We start from the raw sequence: 17,488 nt of genomic DNA, 5'->3' as shown, positions 1-17,488 counted from the left end.
GACACATTCTCCTCCCAGCCACAGCAAGGTACAGCTCCTCAGCAGCAACTTGCAGCAGGGCGAGATGACCGTGCTGTAAGCCACTGATTCACCAAAGAAGTTGGTCAGTGATGCCATCACCGAGTTTCTACAGATGCTATAAAAGGGGTGCTCAAAACTGTGACACTTTACTTTCATTTTAGACCTCAGAGAGAGACAAAGAGTCCTGCTTCGGGACAGGCAACACCTCACAGAACACCTTGCCATCTTCTGGATGCTATTTGCTGCTTTGCTTCAAACATGGACATGTCTGCTATTTTAAAAACAGAAAATATCTGCTTTTTCTTTCTTTCTTTCTTTTTTTTTTTAAACCGTCTTTGTGGTCAGCAAATCTTGGTCAAGCTTCAGTGTTAACACGGCTTATACAAACACTGAAGAGCAGACCACAGAACTGCCAGTGATGAACATAATGCCATCAAGAAGGATGTGGTCTCCAAGTTCATGGTAAATCAAGCCAACGCAAGCAAAACTTGTAATGGAGAAACTGCACTGAATTTGAATTAAAGAGTGCAGTGGCACTGTTTCTCCTTGTTGATCTTTTCAGCAGGAGAGCAAAAAGCAAAATACTAAGTATGTTCATGGGTTTTTAAAAGCATTCCATGTAAAAAGCAACAAAACGTAAAGTACGCTCATAACATCGTGAGTGAGAAGATTGTACTCTGGGAGGCACAAGAGCCAGGCAGTTCCTGTTGCAAAAGAGACACAGTTGTTTGTTTTAAAAAGTTACAAAATAAGCTGAAAAATGCAAAAATCTGTCATCAAGCAGGCACAAACACTACAAAATAAACAAAACCATGCTCTATTTTTTGATCCGTTTCTAACATCTGTAAAAAAAAAAAAAATACAATTAAATCATTAGTTTACCTTTGATATTGTTACGCTTTTTTCAAGCAAATTAAGTGGAACATCTCTTAGTCTTACTACTCTTTTAGCAATAAGGTGAGCAAATGTCAGGATTTATACAAGAGCAAAACCAGTAGAAAGGTTTGTTGAAAATAATCTTAAAATAGGCATGATAAATTCAACTGTTGTGAAGTAATGCACTTCACGAGTGATTTGTATAAGAGTAATGATGCCTGATTTTCAAGATGTAACAAGCTTGTTTCTAGATTTCTTAAATATATCACTGCTGTGGCCGCTGTATACCCAGATGGCACGAAGGTGAAAGTGTTTACACCAGAAGGTGCTTCCACACATTGTTTATGTGGGAAGTGTAAGAAAGGCATGTCGAAAGCAAACATGGGATAATCTATTCCTCATGAAGGTTTCCCCAGACTTACTAGAAATTTCCCTAATGCCAGTCATTCCTCTCTTGACGCAAAAAATTTCAAACCTGTGGATCCACATGGAAACATTAGTGTAATGCTGTCTATCTTCTGCTCTTCCTAAAACATGACTGATTAGAAGAAATCTGACAAAAAAAATCTGCTCTTGGGTAGAGGGTTTTAATGACAAACTTTAGCCTAAGGCACATTTCAAACCCCAAATGTTAATCCTTGAGGGGGGAAAAGAGCATTTATGATGGTTTCTCAAGTAGAACATTTGTGCTGCAAGCATCTGTAATCACCTAACAAGAATATTTTCTTTCCTCAAATTCCAGGATTCCTGTAAGTAAATAAAAATAACCCAATGGGTAGCCCATAGCTTTGGTACTGCACTGGGTAAAGGCTAGTGGACATAGTTCTGATGGAAGTGAGTTAACATTTTAATACTGTAAAAGACAGTAACCTGAAAGAGAGAACTCCCAAGTTTTACTATGAGCTATGATAAAGGAATTCACTAATGGTCTCTGCATTCCAGATATCAAGTCTTGTATCATCTTTCTGAATTTTTCTTAAAGAAAAAAGTCAACAAAGCCCACTAGAAGCTGGCCAAATGGAACATATCTCAGCCAGAGGGCAGTTAACTATAAAATCAGAGAACAAATGAACGACCAAGACTAACGGTTTCTGGAAGGGGCCCTCCACCTAGAATAAGAAAATGGAAACCAGTCACAAACTTAGAAAATGCCTTTAGAAATCAGATCCCCCATAATGAACCTTAGTTAGTTCAAAAGGAAACCTCCTCTCCACTGCTCCTTTTTTATCTTATCCTACAAGTCCCTCCCAGTCCAAGTGTATTTCTCTTCTGCGGGCTGTCAAGGTTGTCAAGAAGAGGGCCATGTGTTTTGCAGAAGAACGGCCGAAGTTGAGAAGATTCATGGATTAAAGAGAATGTAAGGTCAGAAAGGACGGTTAGATCATCAAGTCCGACTTCCTATAATATCACAGAATATAAAATTTCAGGCAGTACCTTATTATTAAGCCCAAACACTTATAGCTGATTAAAGAATAAATCCTTTTTTGCTAACACAATTGTTTCATGTCATGCTTTTTCTGCACTAGATTAAAAAGCTCTTTAGAGCACCAGATATTTTCTCTCTGTGAAGGTATGCTGTAATTAAGTCACTTCTCAAACATCTTTTTGATAAGGTAAACAGACCGATCTCCTTAAATATTTCACTGCAAGGCAATTTTCAAGCTCTTAAATCACTTTCATAATTGTTTCTGGCACCATCTCTAATTTTCCAAAAAGGCTGGGTTTTTTTCAGATGTGGCCACAAGAACCATAATCTGAAATTCAGTCTGTTTACCAATGCAGTAGAAAAAGATAAATTCACATCTTTGCTGACGTTTGGCTGCCTGTACATCCAGCACACTTCTTTCTTTGCCACATAGCATACCGTGGTTCCTCTCCTCAGAAAAAAAAGATGATAGGAATGAGATTTTTTTTTTTTTGCGACCAAGCAGTGTAAAAACAAGTATCAGCAGAAATTGGCAATAACAAGGAACCTTAACTACTCGGTCATTTTTCAGGAAAGGAGACAGCAGAATGCAGGCTATCCTGAAATGTGTTGGCAACCCCTTTTCAGTACAGAAACACGCAAAGCAAAAAAACATTTTAGATTTTACTTCAACCTTTGAGAACTCATTGGAAATGTGAAAATTGAGGGCAGCTTGGTTGAAAGTAACCATAACATGAGAGAACTCACATTTCTAAGAAAGGGAGGGAGAAGGCAGAATAGGAGAATAAAGTCAATGGAGTTTACAGAAGAGGACTTGGATAAATGAACTGGTGGCCAAGATCCTGTAAGGTAACTCAAAGGGAAGAAGAAAGAGTTCAAGAGAGCTGGCAGTTCCATAAAGAAATAACATTTAAGGTGTAAGAGCAAACTAAGTCAGTGTTGACAAAGGCTAAATCACAAACTCAAGGACCTGCAACTTCAGGAGAGTACAGATCCACGAACACAAGTATGCACGAGAGAAAAACATGACATGACAATACAGGGACAAAGTCAGAAGGGCAAAACCATAAAGCAAAATATAACTTCCAAAAATTGAATCAGCAGCAAGAAAGATTTTTTTACATTCCTTAATAGTAATAGGAAAATTCAAGAAAGAGTTGATCAGGCTACTTGCAAAAGATACAAAGACGGATATATTTTCCTTAGTCTTTGATATAAAAGATAAGTACAAACTGATAGGTAAAACCAGTGACAAAAGGGATAAAAAAAATCAAAAGCAGAACAGGCAAAACAGAGGAAGAGACACTCCAATAAATTAGATGATGTCAGATCAGCTGAGCCTAATGAAGCTCATACTTAGGGATAGGTAAGAACATGATGTTGGCTTGGGCCATGAAGCCAGCTGAAGAAACCGAATTCCAATGCCTTCAATGCCTGACTGCACTGAAATTTTGCTAACCTGTCATTTATAGCTACTTAAAACCAAATCAGTGAAATTATAATTTTTTTAAATTTAACTCAAATCAATCCAGTGACTAAGGTTTCTACCCTGTATTGCCACAAACAGCTGCACTGCCGCAACAGGTAGGACAGTTAACTGCAGTACAAGTGACTCTAATATAATTAATTGAAATTCCCTCACAGCCATTAGCGATTTTGCAGAAATTTTAGAAAATGGATGAAGTTGCAGAACAATGAGAAGGGAAAAATCCACTGCCTGTCTTAGGTGAAAAAAAAGGAGGTAAGGAATGACAGACTTGTCCAATTAGTTTCAGTTCCTGCAATATTCTTGAGAAAAACAAGACCAACAAGATTTTTTTTTCTTTTTTTACAACAGCAAAATAAATACCTGCCAATATAGTGTTGTCGTGAGCAAAATCTGTCAAGCCAATTAAATTTCTCCTTTAATAGAAAAATATTTTGTGAATGGGAAAGTAGTAGTGGATGACTCATAAGAAGACGAGGGAACAAAGACTAAATTAAACTACTTTAAAGCAGATACAAATTGTGTTCAAAGATTTGATGTAGAGACCACTAATAAAAGAAGGGTATTAAGAACTGGGTGCAACAGGGGTCCATCCTGGTCTGGTGCACTGGGTATTTTCTTTCATAACTTGGACAGTGAAATGGACATCCGTAATAGAAACTGTACTCTTGAAATTCTCAGATGATGCTAAGTTTGAGAGGAAGACAGGAAAACATCAGGGGTCCTTCCTCCGTGGGGTTTACCGAAAGTAATAGGAAATTACATTTAATTGATTTTGTACACACATAAAAATACATTTTAATAATTCTGAAGAGTTATTAAGAACCTGAAGCAGCTGAACTCACAACTACACCAAACCCAGCTTAAAACCCATAATCATTTGATTGTATGGCATCAACACACAGCAACAATAACTCAATCAGTGCACTGCACTTAGACCTATGTTTTGAAGTACATCCCATTTTCTTCTTAACTGTCTTTCTCCACCAGATTTTTCTCAACTCTGTATTAACTGATACATAACAGAGGGAGAAAGACATAACCTGGAAAATGTTAGATACTCAGTTCTGACCATGTCACCCTTTGAACGCATTGTACTACCAACTCTTGGTGATTCTTGGTGATAACTGCTGAGACAGAGTGAAGCAGCACTACCACCAGTATTAGAATGCTAGTGGCATAACTGACAGCATATTTCAGCTTGCTGGGATATTATCAGTGAACTTTTGGTGGTGGGCATGTGGCTGTCTACTCTTTCCACCTACGCTGATGAATATGTGCTGTACATTGCCTGCCCAGTCTTGAAGGCTTCAGGTTACCCTCACCCTCAGCTCTTGTTCCTGTAGATGCCACTCTTCTACCTCACCTGGCAAGCTGATTTTTTGTCTAGGCAGCATGATCAGTGAGGAGCTGCTATGAAAGCGCATGTCAACTCAAGCACCTCATGTTGCGCACCCATTTTGGCAGGTATGCCACCATGGAAGAGCAGGGCCGCTCTGCTAACGTTCTCCCTTGCCAGAAAGCAGTATCCATGCCACAGGACCATGCCAGAGATAATTTCATGTCTTCTTCATGGGACCACCGGACACTGCCCAGATGGCTGTCAGTGCTGTGCAAGAGCAGCCTGCAACAGCAGTATAGATACAACTACCATAACTGTGCTATATCAACCAAACAACATCCATGCTGTATTAGAGGCCCATGAGAAAAATTTGAGTTTGGACTGATGAACTGATGCCTATTTATTTGAGGCAGCACAGAATACACCGAATGAATAGTGGCAATTAGCTTTTTATGCACTGAGAAGTGTATGTGTGTTGTTAATAAAATAAACAGAAAACACACTTTTTAGGAATATACCTACAATTACAGAAGTATAGAAACTTCCCAAAAATATGTTATGTAAATACACTTTAGTAAAGAATTTAGGCAAGGCATCTCAGAAGACAAGAATAAATACATAAAATGATTTAATTTAGAAAAGATAAGCTCTTGAGACCTAAATCATAGAATCATAGAACCATAGGGTTGGAAGGGACCTCTGGAGATCATCTAGTCCAACATTCCTTATTATTTGAGGTAAAATATCGGCAGAACTACAAAACGAAACTAAACAGCTTCCTTTTTTCTTGTATATTGATGGTCTTTACCTTCTAAGATGAAATTGTTTCCTTGCGTTTCCACAATTTCATTCTATCTTAATCATCTATTTGATCTTCTTTATCAGATCATACAGAATGTTCAGGAGAAGAAAAGAACCATTTGCCAAGCCATTGCCTGTCAAGGTACTAAAAACTACTGCTTCTGGATTTCATATCCAGCTATTTCCTAGGCACCCTCCATTGTTCTGTCCATCTTTGATGCATACACATTGTGGTCAAGTTACTGCTACCTTGATATCTAGAATTTTGCATTTCTCAAATGCAGCCCAAACATTGCATCTATAGGGGTTTTTTTGCATTTAATTTCCAAGGTTCCTTTTAGGGAAAAAAAAGGGAAAAGTCCTTAAGGCAATATAAGCACTTAATCCAACTCAAATACTAAAGAGGACATAACCTTTTAAATCATCTTAAATATTTACGATGCCATAAGCTCTTAAACTTCCTGGAATACTTAGCCTTCCTTTAAACCTCACCGTACTCAAAGTCCCTAGAGCAACATAAGCACCTAAACTGCTTCAAATCCTTCCAAAGGACACAACCTTTAAACCAACATTCAGGGTCTAATTTTTAGAAATATTTTTGTTTCTTCAACCATAATTCTGCCTGGTTTTGTCCACAAAGCAGGTTGCTATTTAAGTACTATTCATATGCTTCCCTTGACACAATACTTTTCATTTGATGGAACACATGCATGGAAAAGACCTAGTGCACCCTGCCACATCGGGAAAAGTCAACGCAAATAATGGAAGGGATTCCCTTGGTGCTAAACCTGGCCAGCATTCAGCGTCACAGGAAGAGAAGTAACAGAAACACAAGATAGTCACCACAGCCTCACAGCACTTTGTTCATGCCTTTAAGCAATGTCTAATGCCGAATCAAGCCAAGTCCATAATATTTCACCATCAACTTACGGTAGCAATCAATAAATCACAAAATTTGACATCTGCAACAACAGCAGCAAATGTGATCTCTGGGTGGGAACCCAATAGTGTGTGTTAAAAATAGAGCCAGTATCCAAGCCACATTTAAAAAGTGTTCTGTTAACATACAGAAGCACGCGTTACTTCAGGATTTTAATTCTTCAGAACAGTGTTGCTCCCCCCATTCATTTTCTGGCCTGATTTATCTTTTTAACAACTGTGTGGTGAACTTAAATCATGCTGTTTCCTTCCTCCATAAGCTTTCAGACAGGTCTGGAACTGAGCAGAAAAACCTTTCCCAGTAAAGCAATCTTATACGTGCAAACTTGAGAGGCAAAGGTCCTTCTCCTTCCAGGATTTCCTGGTTCAGGCTTTCAGCGTTTCCTATAGCCTAGGAAGGGAACTGTCCGTGTTCCACTCTATAAAGGATATTTCATTTTTCATTCCAAGAGCAATTGGAGCATTAAGTGAAACAGTAGTGCCATAGATACAATTGAGAAAAATTACAAATACTTGGGTTTTTTTGATCTTGACATTCACAAGGCAGGTAGTAAATGGTAGGTCAGAGTCACGTTGCTCATTCTTAGGAAGCAAATAAAGGTAAAGCTGTCCATCTTCAGAGAACACTTAAAAACGCATTCGCCAGACTTCTGCATGACCAGCAAAGTCAACGAACATATGCATCTGCAATTTTTTAAAAATTATTCTTACATGACTTATAAGCCATGTCAATAAAAGTGCTGTATCCATCAATGAATGAAATACATGAAATATACAGCTCAACATTAAAAAAATTATCATAAATTGATGTTTCAACATCTTGACAATCTGAATGTTTGGGAGTGTTCCTACAGCTATCGAGCAATGGCTTAAGAGTTTTGAAGAGTCTGTGTTTATGGTGAGCCTGGTGGGCAATTATGACATTGTGCAAAGCATTATAAAGTCAATTTTACCAGGTTTTCTATTTTCTTTGTACCTTTACCCTCTGACCAATGAAATCAGTTGATATTCAAACATTTGATTACCTTGCACTATAGTGGCTGGTCTAATACGACCGAGAGTTAATGGGCATTTCATAACTAATGCCTTTCTGCCATTCAAGTAGTCTCAAATTCTTTTCCCTAAATTGCTACCAACTCTACTTTTTCTCATTTTCCTTGGTCTCCTTTATATATATTTACAAACTGCCTATTTCTTTACACCCTGTGACACTCAGTTTCACCTATGAGCACAAAAAAGGTAGAAAATTTTCCACTATTTGAGCCAGTATGACTGTTTAAAAAGTAAAGCAAAAAATTTGCAGAATTTTAGATTATTAAACAGCAAGCTACAGTGGACACAAATGTTGGCTTCTGAGTAATTCCTAAACATGGTGTTTGGATTTTTACCTTTGCCACTTCAGAATCACCATCTTACTGTTTCACAGTATGCTACCAAAGTAACGATCTACTGATGCAGTTCGAAGAGCACAAGAACAGGTAAGGCATTAACTCAGCGCCATACGCAGTGTCGTGGAAATGAAATATTGTCTGATGGGCCAAAAGCAAAAACTTTGATAACTAAGAGCTCATAAACCATGGTTAAGTGTCCAACAAAGAACTACAGATACCACCATAGAGCAACCTCATTTATAAACACTGACTAGGATAGAAAAACACCAGAAATGTCCACAAGATTAGAAACCTGGGCACAAAGCAGTGAGACTCTGTTCAGAAAAGCCGACTAAACGTGTCGTCTTCCCAGCAATGAGAGTAGTAAGTACTACAACCAATGCCCTGTGCAATGAACCACCTCATCAATATTGCTGCTATCAGCAATACTCTTTACTACATGCCATAGTAAATTCAGCATAGTATACACATATGTGTGTGTGTCTGCATGCGTGTATGTATACATATACATATACACAGCCCCCACAATTTATTACAATACAGAAGATGATAGAAGGTTACGACGAAACGATACTCAACTATTGGCTTTCAGTATTAGCTTCCATTTTTTTCTCTAACTATTGATAAACAAGCAACAACTTCACTATTCCTTCATTTATCATATAAGCTTAGAAAAGGGAGTTGAAAAGGACAGCCCTCCACAGGTCATCTAGTTCTCCTCTTTAAGATATCTGTTCAAAGTTTCCCTTAGAAATGTGAATAGAGAAGCTAAGATCAAAAATTCAAAACATCACCCTTTAAACGACAGTTTTAATGGAAATAGACCAGATAAAAGTAACTCCTGTTTCAGTACAGTTTTAAACATACAAAATAAAAATAGCCCACTGATCATGTAAGTACATGTGAATGTTTGAAAACATTTTAATTACAGAAGAGACCTCTACAGTTACAGACTCTAATCCAGTATCTAAGCAAAAAGTGGAAATATTACATTACTCAGATAAGAAAGGGGGGTCTTTTTGCAGACTTTTTTATGACAAGGAACCCTATGGTCTTATTTAACTAAGAAAACTACATCGGGAAACAGCGGAGCCCAACAAGAATGGCCTTGTACAGCAGAACGGCTGGAGCCAAGTACTTTCCACCCATGAAACATGTGCTTCAGGACATTTTATTTTGTACTTCTGCATACTTTTGGTGCATTTTGGGAGCCCTTGTTTAGCTTCATCATCAGGAATGTTCAAAGGGAAGGTAGTTTATCCTGATACTTCTGAAGTGCAGTCCTGATTTGAACTAAAATACCAACGGAGATCCTACCAAAGCCTATTAATACTAAGATGATAACCATTTTCTGTTCCAGGTATAAGACCATGTTATTTTTGTTTTGTATGGCAGTTTGTAAAGATTTCTTTTGCTGTGGCAGATCTGTATCTTTTATCTCTTTAGACAACTGAGTATTTCCAGCCATGTGCAGGGACTCAGCTTCATAAGCCAACTCCAGTACAGGAGCAACTCACTTGCAGACAACGGAGAGCCTTGGAATTTAGCTGTAGGGCTTCAAACCAAATTTCTCCAAAGACACAGGAGGTCTCAACTTCAGAATACCCGAAGGCTTCTATTTCATCATGAATTTTAGAGGACTTTACAGTAATGTATGCATGTTAGGGGATTTAGAATGATAAACTTCAACATGCATGCACTACATTATTGCAAAATCAATTAAAATTCATCTAGAAAAATTTGATCAGAGTCACTGATTTTTGCAGTTGAAAAAATAGGAAGTACATCTTTTACTAACATATGGCTGGGGATTGCTCACACGAGACTGCACAGTTTCAGGTAGTTCATCTGGAGCCCATCTCCCCCATGTTCAACATTTTCATCGGAAACAAGAACTGAGACATAATGACCTCTTGGGGGAAGGCTGATGACCTCGATTCTGCTCTCAATAACTGTCTCAGAAATCATTTATCACATCTTTCAAAAATACAGGTATAAGATGCACCCTGAGAATCAAAATACCATTTAACTGCTCCACTGAAGAGCTCTTTCTCCCTAAAAGACCTGATGACAGACCATTTTTTCCCCTGAGCAAAGATACCAGCTAAAACTGTGTTTCTTTCTCTGTCAGAGTAAAATTAGGGGAAGGAGGTGGAGAGAAAGGGGATCACATTTTAGTTTTATTCCACTGATGCTGCTGCCTGTCACTAAAAGATGAAGGGCTGAAATCCCATCAGTCTGGATTTGCAGATCTAAGGATGAAGAACTAGTATTTTTCTGTTTTTGCAAAAAACTCCTTGATGTATGGCTCCATTATTGAATGTTAACAGCTGCAGTTTAAATTACAAATGAGGTTCTATTAGCATAACCCTTACTTGGTTTCTATTTAAAAATATGATTTTAGCCAAAATTGTGTCAGTTGAGAACCTACATGTTTTCATTTGTTGCCACAGATAAAGGAGAGAAGCAATTTTGTATTTCACTACCACAGAATATGAGGTCTAGAATAGCAAAAATATTGAAGAATACTTTCAAGATACTATTGATATCTCCTTCAACAAAAGGGACAAGAGGCGAGTGAGGGGTCCTTAGCAATGATGTAGAAAAAAAGGCCTTAAATAGGCAGCAGTGCTGATGGGGCAAAACCCAAAGTGTCTTTTACAGTTGTCTCTCCAAACCAATTTTCTAAATAAGATTACTTAAAAAGTGCTAAATTACATTGTGGAGCAACTGTTTAATTAGCTTTGGTTTCCATCATGGATGTTTTCATCAAAATACACTATACAACAGATGGTTTCTGCTCTTATACTTTGCAACTACAGTGTTTGTGCAACTACTGTCTTGCCCTTGAAAAGCTGTTTGTGTTTAATGTATCTCATACCGATGGTTTTAACACATATAAATATGCTGGTTTTCTGACATATACGTATATCAGCATCTCAGAACTCAAGAAATTGTTACTCTAAATGGCCAGGTTCCAACTGCACTGTGTTTGCACAGTGTTACCTTCTGTAATATTACACAGCACTTCAAACTGCACAATAGCAAGCGACGGCAGTATTCATTCCAGGTATCTGAAGAGAACTCTTTTCATGGGAAGCAGTCAAAAACATCATCTACATCACGGAGCACGGTCAACGTCTGGCCACGATCCCCACACGGCTCAGGGGATGCACGTATCTCAATGGCAGAATCTGAAGAGACCCAGCAGCCCGAGCCAACTCCCACTGCAAGCAGCCAGACAATTCTGCATGATTTTGGGGTTGGGATGCGTATGCTGGAGTTACTGTTTGCCTGTACCAAGTCAATCCATTTCTCTATGCCTTAACATCTCCGTGTTGAAAATACTGATCTGCATGCATGTGACTGAAGCTTCCTGAATGATCTGTGTGCAGCAAGGGAATGGTAACCAACATACGGCAAAAATAATACGGTATTTCTGCATTCAGTCCACCTAATGATTTTTAGCAGTACTCCACAGAGGGTTAGGGTGATACTTAATTCATTAATGTTTTCTATAAATTTCTTTGAAATCCTCAGATGAAATGCAGTGTATTATTACTATTATTATATATGTCATGACTTACACCCCAAAGGATCCCACCATGCTTTGTTAACTGTATACAAGCATCCCTTCATTACCATTCAAATGCTCCTACCTCTGAAGCATAACACTGCAGCTGTTTACCAACAGACAGTAATCCTATAAAAACATTTACTGATCTTATATGAAGAATATTGTGTCCCATTACAAATGCACGTTTCATACCTTTTCCAATTCCTGAACAGCTCAACGCCAGGGAACCGTAACTGCATACAGGAGGGCACCAGAGTCTATAAAATTGTCATTTCAGGGAAAGGCATCTGCTTAGCTGGCATCTTTATTTAGTCTATCGCCCATCTTTCACTCCCTTATACCACAGGAAAGATACCTCAAATCAAATTAATACGGCTCCATCTCTCACAAAGTAGAAAATGAAGAAAATTGACAGTCAGAATGGGTGTAAGGTCCAATGAATGCTCTCAACCAAGTAATACAGGAATCTAAACATGCAAAATCCACTGGAGACAGGAGCGCTTATATAGGCTGAAGAAATGAAGACATGCTGGTAAAAAGGTTTTCCTTCCTCTCTTGCCTGCTTTGCGACTTGAGACAAGCACATAGGTAGTTTCAGAAAAACTATCAATATATATTCATACTTTCTAAAAATGCCTCCAACGATCAAATCACCTTTCCCTTTTTCCCTATTTGAAACTTCAAATTGCTTTTAAATTTTGAGTCAGATCAACAGTGTGATGGGAACTTGATTTGCTATCTCCAAGGAATGGGACTGACCCCATGTGGAATTTTTTGATTTTAAAAAAACCCTGCTGATTTAGATGCCTGTGCTGGGGACAACATTTGCTCTGTTGATTTTGATGCAATCATTACTGAATTTCTTTAACAGATACTCCTGAGGTTTCTATACTCAGATTCATTCACTGGACCCAGTTATTCTCAGTCTGCTGGATCTACTCAGTTTGAACCCTGAACATGGTCGGGACAAAATGTCAATCATAAAATAAAATTTATACTTCAATACAAACACACACAGTTCTTCACTACTCAAACATCCTTAGTTTAGTGGCACCTTGGCTGAACTGCCCTTTTCATTTTCTCAGAACTAGGGTCTTTTCGGTGGATTTTTGTGATAATGCATAAAATGCCATTCAAAGCTAAACATTCTTAAAGTAGCAGAAGCATAGGAATATTACAAATCCAACTCAAATAAAGCCAGACAATCGTGAAAAAAAAAATCAAGCCTATAAAACTTGTATCAACTATATAAAAAGCCAGCTTGTCAGCTTCAGTGAAGTTCTGCGTATATACCAGTGAGAATCTTGGCCAGCACGTACTGATATGACAGTGCTTCCAAGGAAAATATTTTGTTCATGTTTACAGCACATGGTTTACTGATACTGAGATATAAACACTGCTGAATGCTATTTCATGCAAATATATATTTATATATAAAACTACAAATAAAAAAATATATACATAAAATACCTCAAAATTATTAACATGAGACTGCTTCCCTTATCTGAGCACTTTCTCTAGGTCAATTTGTGAGTATTCTTTAAAAAAAATAGACCCCTCCCTCAGGCTGAATGCAGATTCCACGACTCAGGTATTCTCTGTAGTTTTACACTATGACACGTGGACTCTGCTACTACACAATGCTTAACTAAATGTACCACATTTTAAATAACAATGAAAAGATGGAAAAAATCCGAAAGAAACATCCCAGATAGAAAAAGTAATATTCAAAACAAAATTAAAACTGAAAGAAAAATTTGATACACCCCAATGAGGTCAATCAATCCGCCGTAAGTGGACATCCAGAAATACTGCTTACAATAAGGGATCACGTGTGTTTCTCCTACAACAGGACATGTATCATACTGAGTCCATCTTTGAAGCATATTTTACTCTTGTCCACAGTTTCATAACAGCGATGTTAAAAACATGTACGAAATAATTCAGGTAAGTCTAGTCAACCAAGGTAATCATTCAAATACATGGCCATTAGCCGCAAAAAGACATCTAATAAGTTACACTAAAATTCTTTGTCATATGGCTATATTTTAACTAGAAAGGAAACAGGAACGTGTACATTCCTTCTAATACCTTTTAGACCCGTTCTACTATCCCACAGCAAGAAAGTGCTCCCCACATACAGCTTTGATTCATGAATACTGGACTGAGGAAGGTGGTATGTTACCATCCTATGTTAGGTGATGTGGTTGCCGTTACTCAAATATAGACAGTAGTTTAAATTACTAAAAAATCTACAGTACTTCAATACAAATGGAAAACAGCATTTCATCACAATCTCCTTTAATAGAACACATTATCAATACTACTTGATAGCAGAGCAATCTTTTTCAAATTGGAAAGTCACCTAATTACTTGCTTTTAAAAATTAGCTAAAAGCACATTTTCATCCGTTATGTTATCATCAGACTTTTTCTTTCAGTCTTTTGTTGCAAGCTATCCTAAAGCAACAATGCTAGAATCTCATGATAAATCACTGTTACTATCTTACCAGAAATTAAGTAACGACATAGAGTTAAACATTAGCGTTTCTCAACCTCAAGACAAAATATAAGAAAAAACGCAAAATCTATTGATATTTCATTGTTAATATTAAAATGGCATTTGAAGAGCATTTTTTTAATGGTTACATACAATGTCTAAGCAATATGGAAAATGTCCTTTTAATAAGCTTGTATGTATGACCATAACCACAAAGAAATAATTTAAAAAAGAATTTTGTTTACTCATGTGGAAGCAGGACGTTTTTGTCAATGTCAGTGGTAACATTCCTGCCTCCTAAGTCTCACATTATGTCACATGAGATGGAATTTATCTGCCTTAACATTTAATAGAAAAGTTAGATGTCTAAATTTGTGCTGGTCACTTTAGGCTTCTTTTATTGTCAGTGACAAGAAACAGGCATCTCCAAAGGATGAATCATCTCAACTTAAGACAGGCATGAAAAGACGCTATGGGAATCCTCCCCTGGAAGCCTCCATCTCTCTTCACTGGCTCAAGAAGTCTATAGTCACCGGCTCAGATTTACACTACCTATGTTTTTAGATGGCTAATATTAGGGGAAATTAATCCCACTCTTGACATCCTTCTCAAAGAGTACATGGGAAAAGTAAGCGTAAGATGCAGAAAAACAGAATTCTTAACAAGCATAAAAATCAAAATACACTGTCCCAGAAAAATTCAAAAAAACAAGACCCTTTTGTGAAAATAACAGGGGATCTGTACATTTGAAATGTCATACAGTGTTTGATCTCCAAGCCAGGACAGACTCAATCATCTCTAGGAGCTTAAGAATATACAGAGAATATTTTGAGAATATGCTGACAAAGTAATACGCCTCTTCTAATTATGAGTAAGCAGCAATTTTCAAAAGCTTTTAATTCGGTGCAATAACGATAGACATTCAGAAGCATGGCAAAAGGCACATCTTATAACCCATTAAAGCCTCACTCTCAAATTTCAAGTCCTTGTTCAAAAGCAAAGCAAAGAGTTCCTAGACCCTTTTTAGAACTTTTTTTATTTCATTTTCAGAAATGATACACCCATCTCACAGAAGCTTTTGCAAAGACATTCAGCCTATAGCAAAACTGCGGACAGAAAATGTCTGGCAAACTAATCAAAGTTGAAATGCAAGAAAACTGACATTTGAAGAGAGAGTTCCCTTTTCCTAAATATTTCAAAACACAAGTAAGCCCCTGAATCACACATTTGTAGAAGATGGAAGACTACATTGTGAAGTAACGCCATACATTTGCCCAGTTTTTACATGTTTACATTGGCATCCACTTGAATTATGGACTGTCCCAGAATGGCCATTTGCAAGTACCTGAAAACAGAGCTTATAATGAAATTGTTAGGCTGCTTTATAGGTCTCATTGACCTCTGACAAGACTCCAGGAAGACAGCTATTTCTATTGTGGATTAATGGATCTCTCCTCCAAGGCTTTGTCCCTAGTCTTGCCTTTTTTTATTTTTTCAAACACAAAATTATACTAAAAATATGTCTTCCTTTCCATGGATCAAGTGAAAAAGATACTAATTTTAAATGCCTAAAATCCCCATCATGTGACTGTCCACATCACACGAACTATGATGCTAATTCATAGCTAAAAAATATTTTCACAGACTTCAATGTGATTTTTGAAGTTATATTCACAAGTCTTTAAATACAATTTAACACATTTTAGAAAGCTCGCAACTTCTGCCATTCCTCATCTTTAGCCAAAACTTAAGTAAAAGGCTAAACCAAATAGCTAAATACATCAAAATAGGGAAAAAAAAGAGAAAATTTTAAATATCACAAAATAAAATAGCAGAATCTTGTCTGATTTTGCTTGACTACAAATATTCCCAGAATCATAGAATAGTTGAGGTTGGAAGGGACCTCAGGAGATCGTCTAGTCTAGACCCCTGCTCAGGCAGGGTCAGATCCAGCAGGCTGCTTGTCACCGTGACCCCTTGGGTTTTGAGTATCTCCATGAATGAAGAGTCTACAGGCTCTCCAGGCAATCTGCTCCAGTGTTTGACCATCCTCAAGGTAAGGGAGTTTTTTACATTATGTTTAAATGGAATTTTGTGTATACAGTTTGTACCTGATGCCTCTCATCCTGTCACTGGACCCCAGTGAGAAAAGTCTGGCTCTATCTTCTTTACATCCTCCCATCAGGTATTTAATGTGAGAATGAAATGTTACTCAGTATTTTGCTGTTCATGAGAGGCAAGGATCTTGTGCTTAAATTAGTCCAACCACTAATCATTCGATAGCACCCAACCCACACGTCGTGCTTGGTGCTATACAAAATCAGGCTAGCATTTTGAAGATTCAGAAATTATGTATGTGTACATGAATTATACAGTATCATGCCTACAGTATAAGTTACTATAAGACACCTGCTTACTTGCTAGCCATTTCTGACCATTTCCTGGTTTTGGAGATTTGAATTTTAATTTACAAAGGACATAAAAGACACTGCACCACATCGGTGTGAACTGCACAACAAAACAGTAGTACCCCATTAGATAATAAGTAAGGGTGCCTCACTCAGGTTTTTCCACTATTATACATGGTGGAGCACTGAAAATATCTACAAGGTCTGAGGCTGTAGCTCACCAAGCAATTTAGGCTGCAGAGATTAGCAGAGCTGCCAAAAGAAGCTATCATGCACTCCCCCACACTTTTGGCTGCTAATTCCCACCCTTTGTACCAGTCACGGCCCTTGGACAGCCATATGGGAGAAGGCTGCGATAAACCCAGCTGAAAACAAAACTGTATAAATAATTAGTTATTTTGAGCCAGATCCATTCTCCAAATTTATGAACAGCTACACACGCTGAGGGAGGACGACAATATGGGGAGGGGAAAAAAAGCTGGCACTGCTTCTTACGCAGACGTGCCAGGTTCAAGCGCTCATCGAACACTTAGGCTAAAGCTAAGCCGTCAACGGAGAGATACAAGCTACTCAAGGAGTAATACTGAATTCCCTAGGCATTACTTTTAGGATGAGCTGGATCGGCCTTTGGAGATGTCTGCTTCTCTCCTGAGGGTAAGCAGAATCTAAGATGACTAACTGAGATTTAGCTGCTTAGTTTCTACGTATGTAAATTAACTCAG

General features: G+C 37.8%; 1 protein-coding gene across 11 annotated transcripts in view; it reads right to left on the bottom strand.

The window, feature by feature from the left end:
* Positions 1-17,488, bottom strand: part of FOXP2 (forkhead box P2) — a 433,923-nt gene that overhangs the window by 347,125 nt on the left and 69,310 nt on the right. The window lies entirely within an intron of this gene.

Source organism: Chroicocephalus ridibundus, chromosome 1 (assembly GCF_963924245.1).
Source record: "Chroicocephalus ridibundus chromosome 1, bChrRid1.1, whole genome shotgun sequence".
NCBI classification, from domain to species: domain Eukaryota; kingdom Metazoa; phylum Chordata; class Aves; order Charadriiformes; family Laridae; genus Chroicocephalus; species Chroicocephalus ridibundus.
This window is presented reverse-complemented; position numbering and strand designations above follow the sequence as displayed.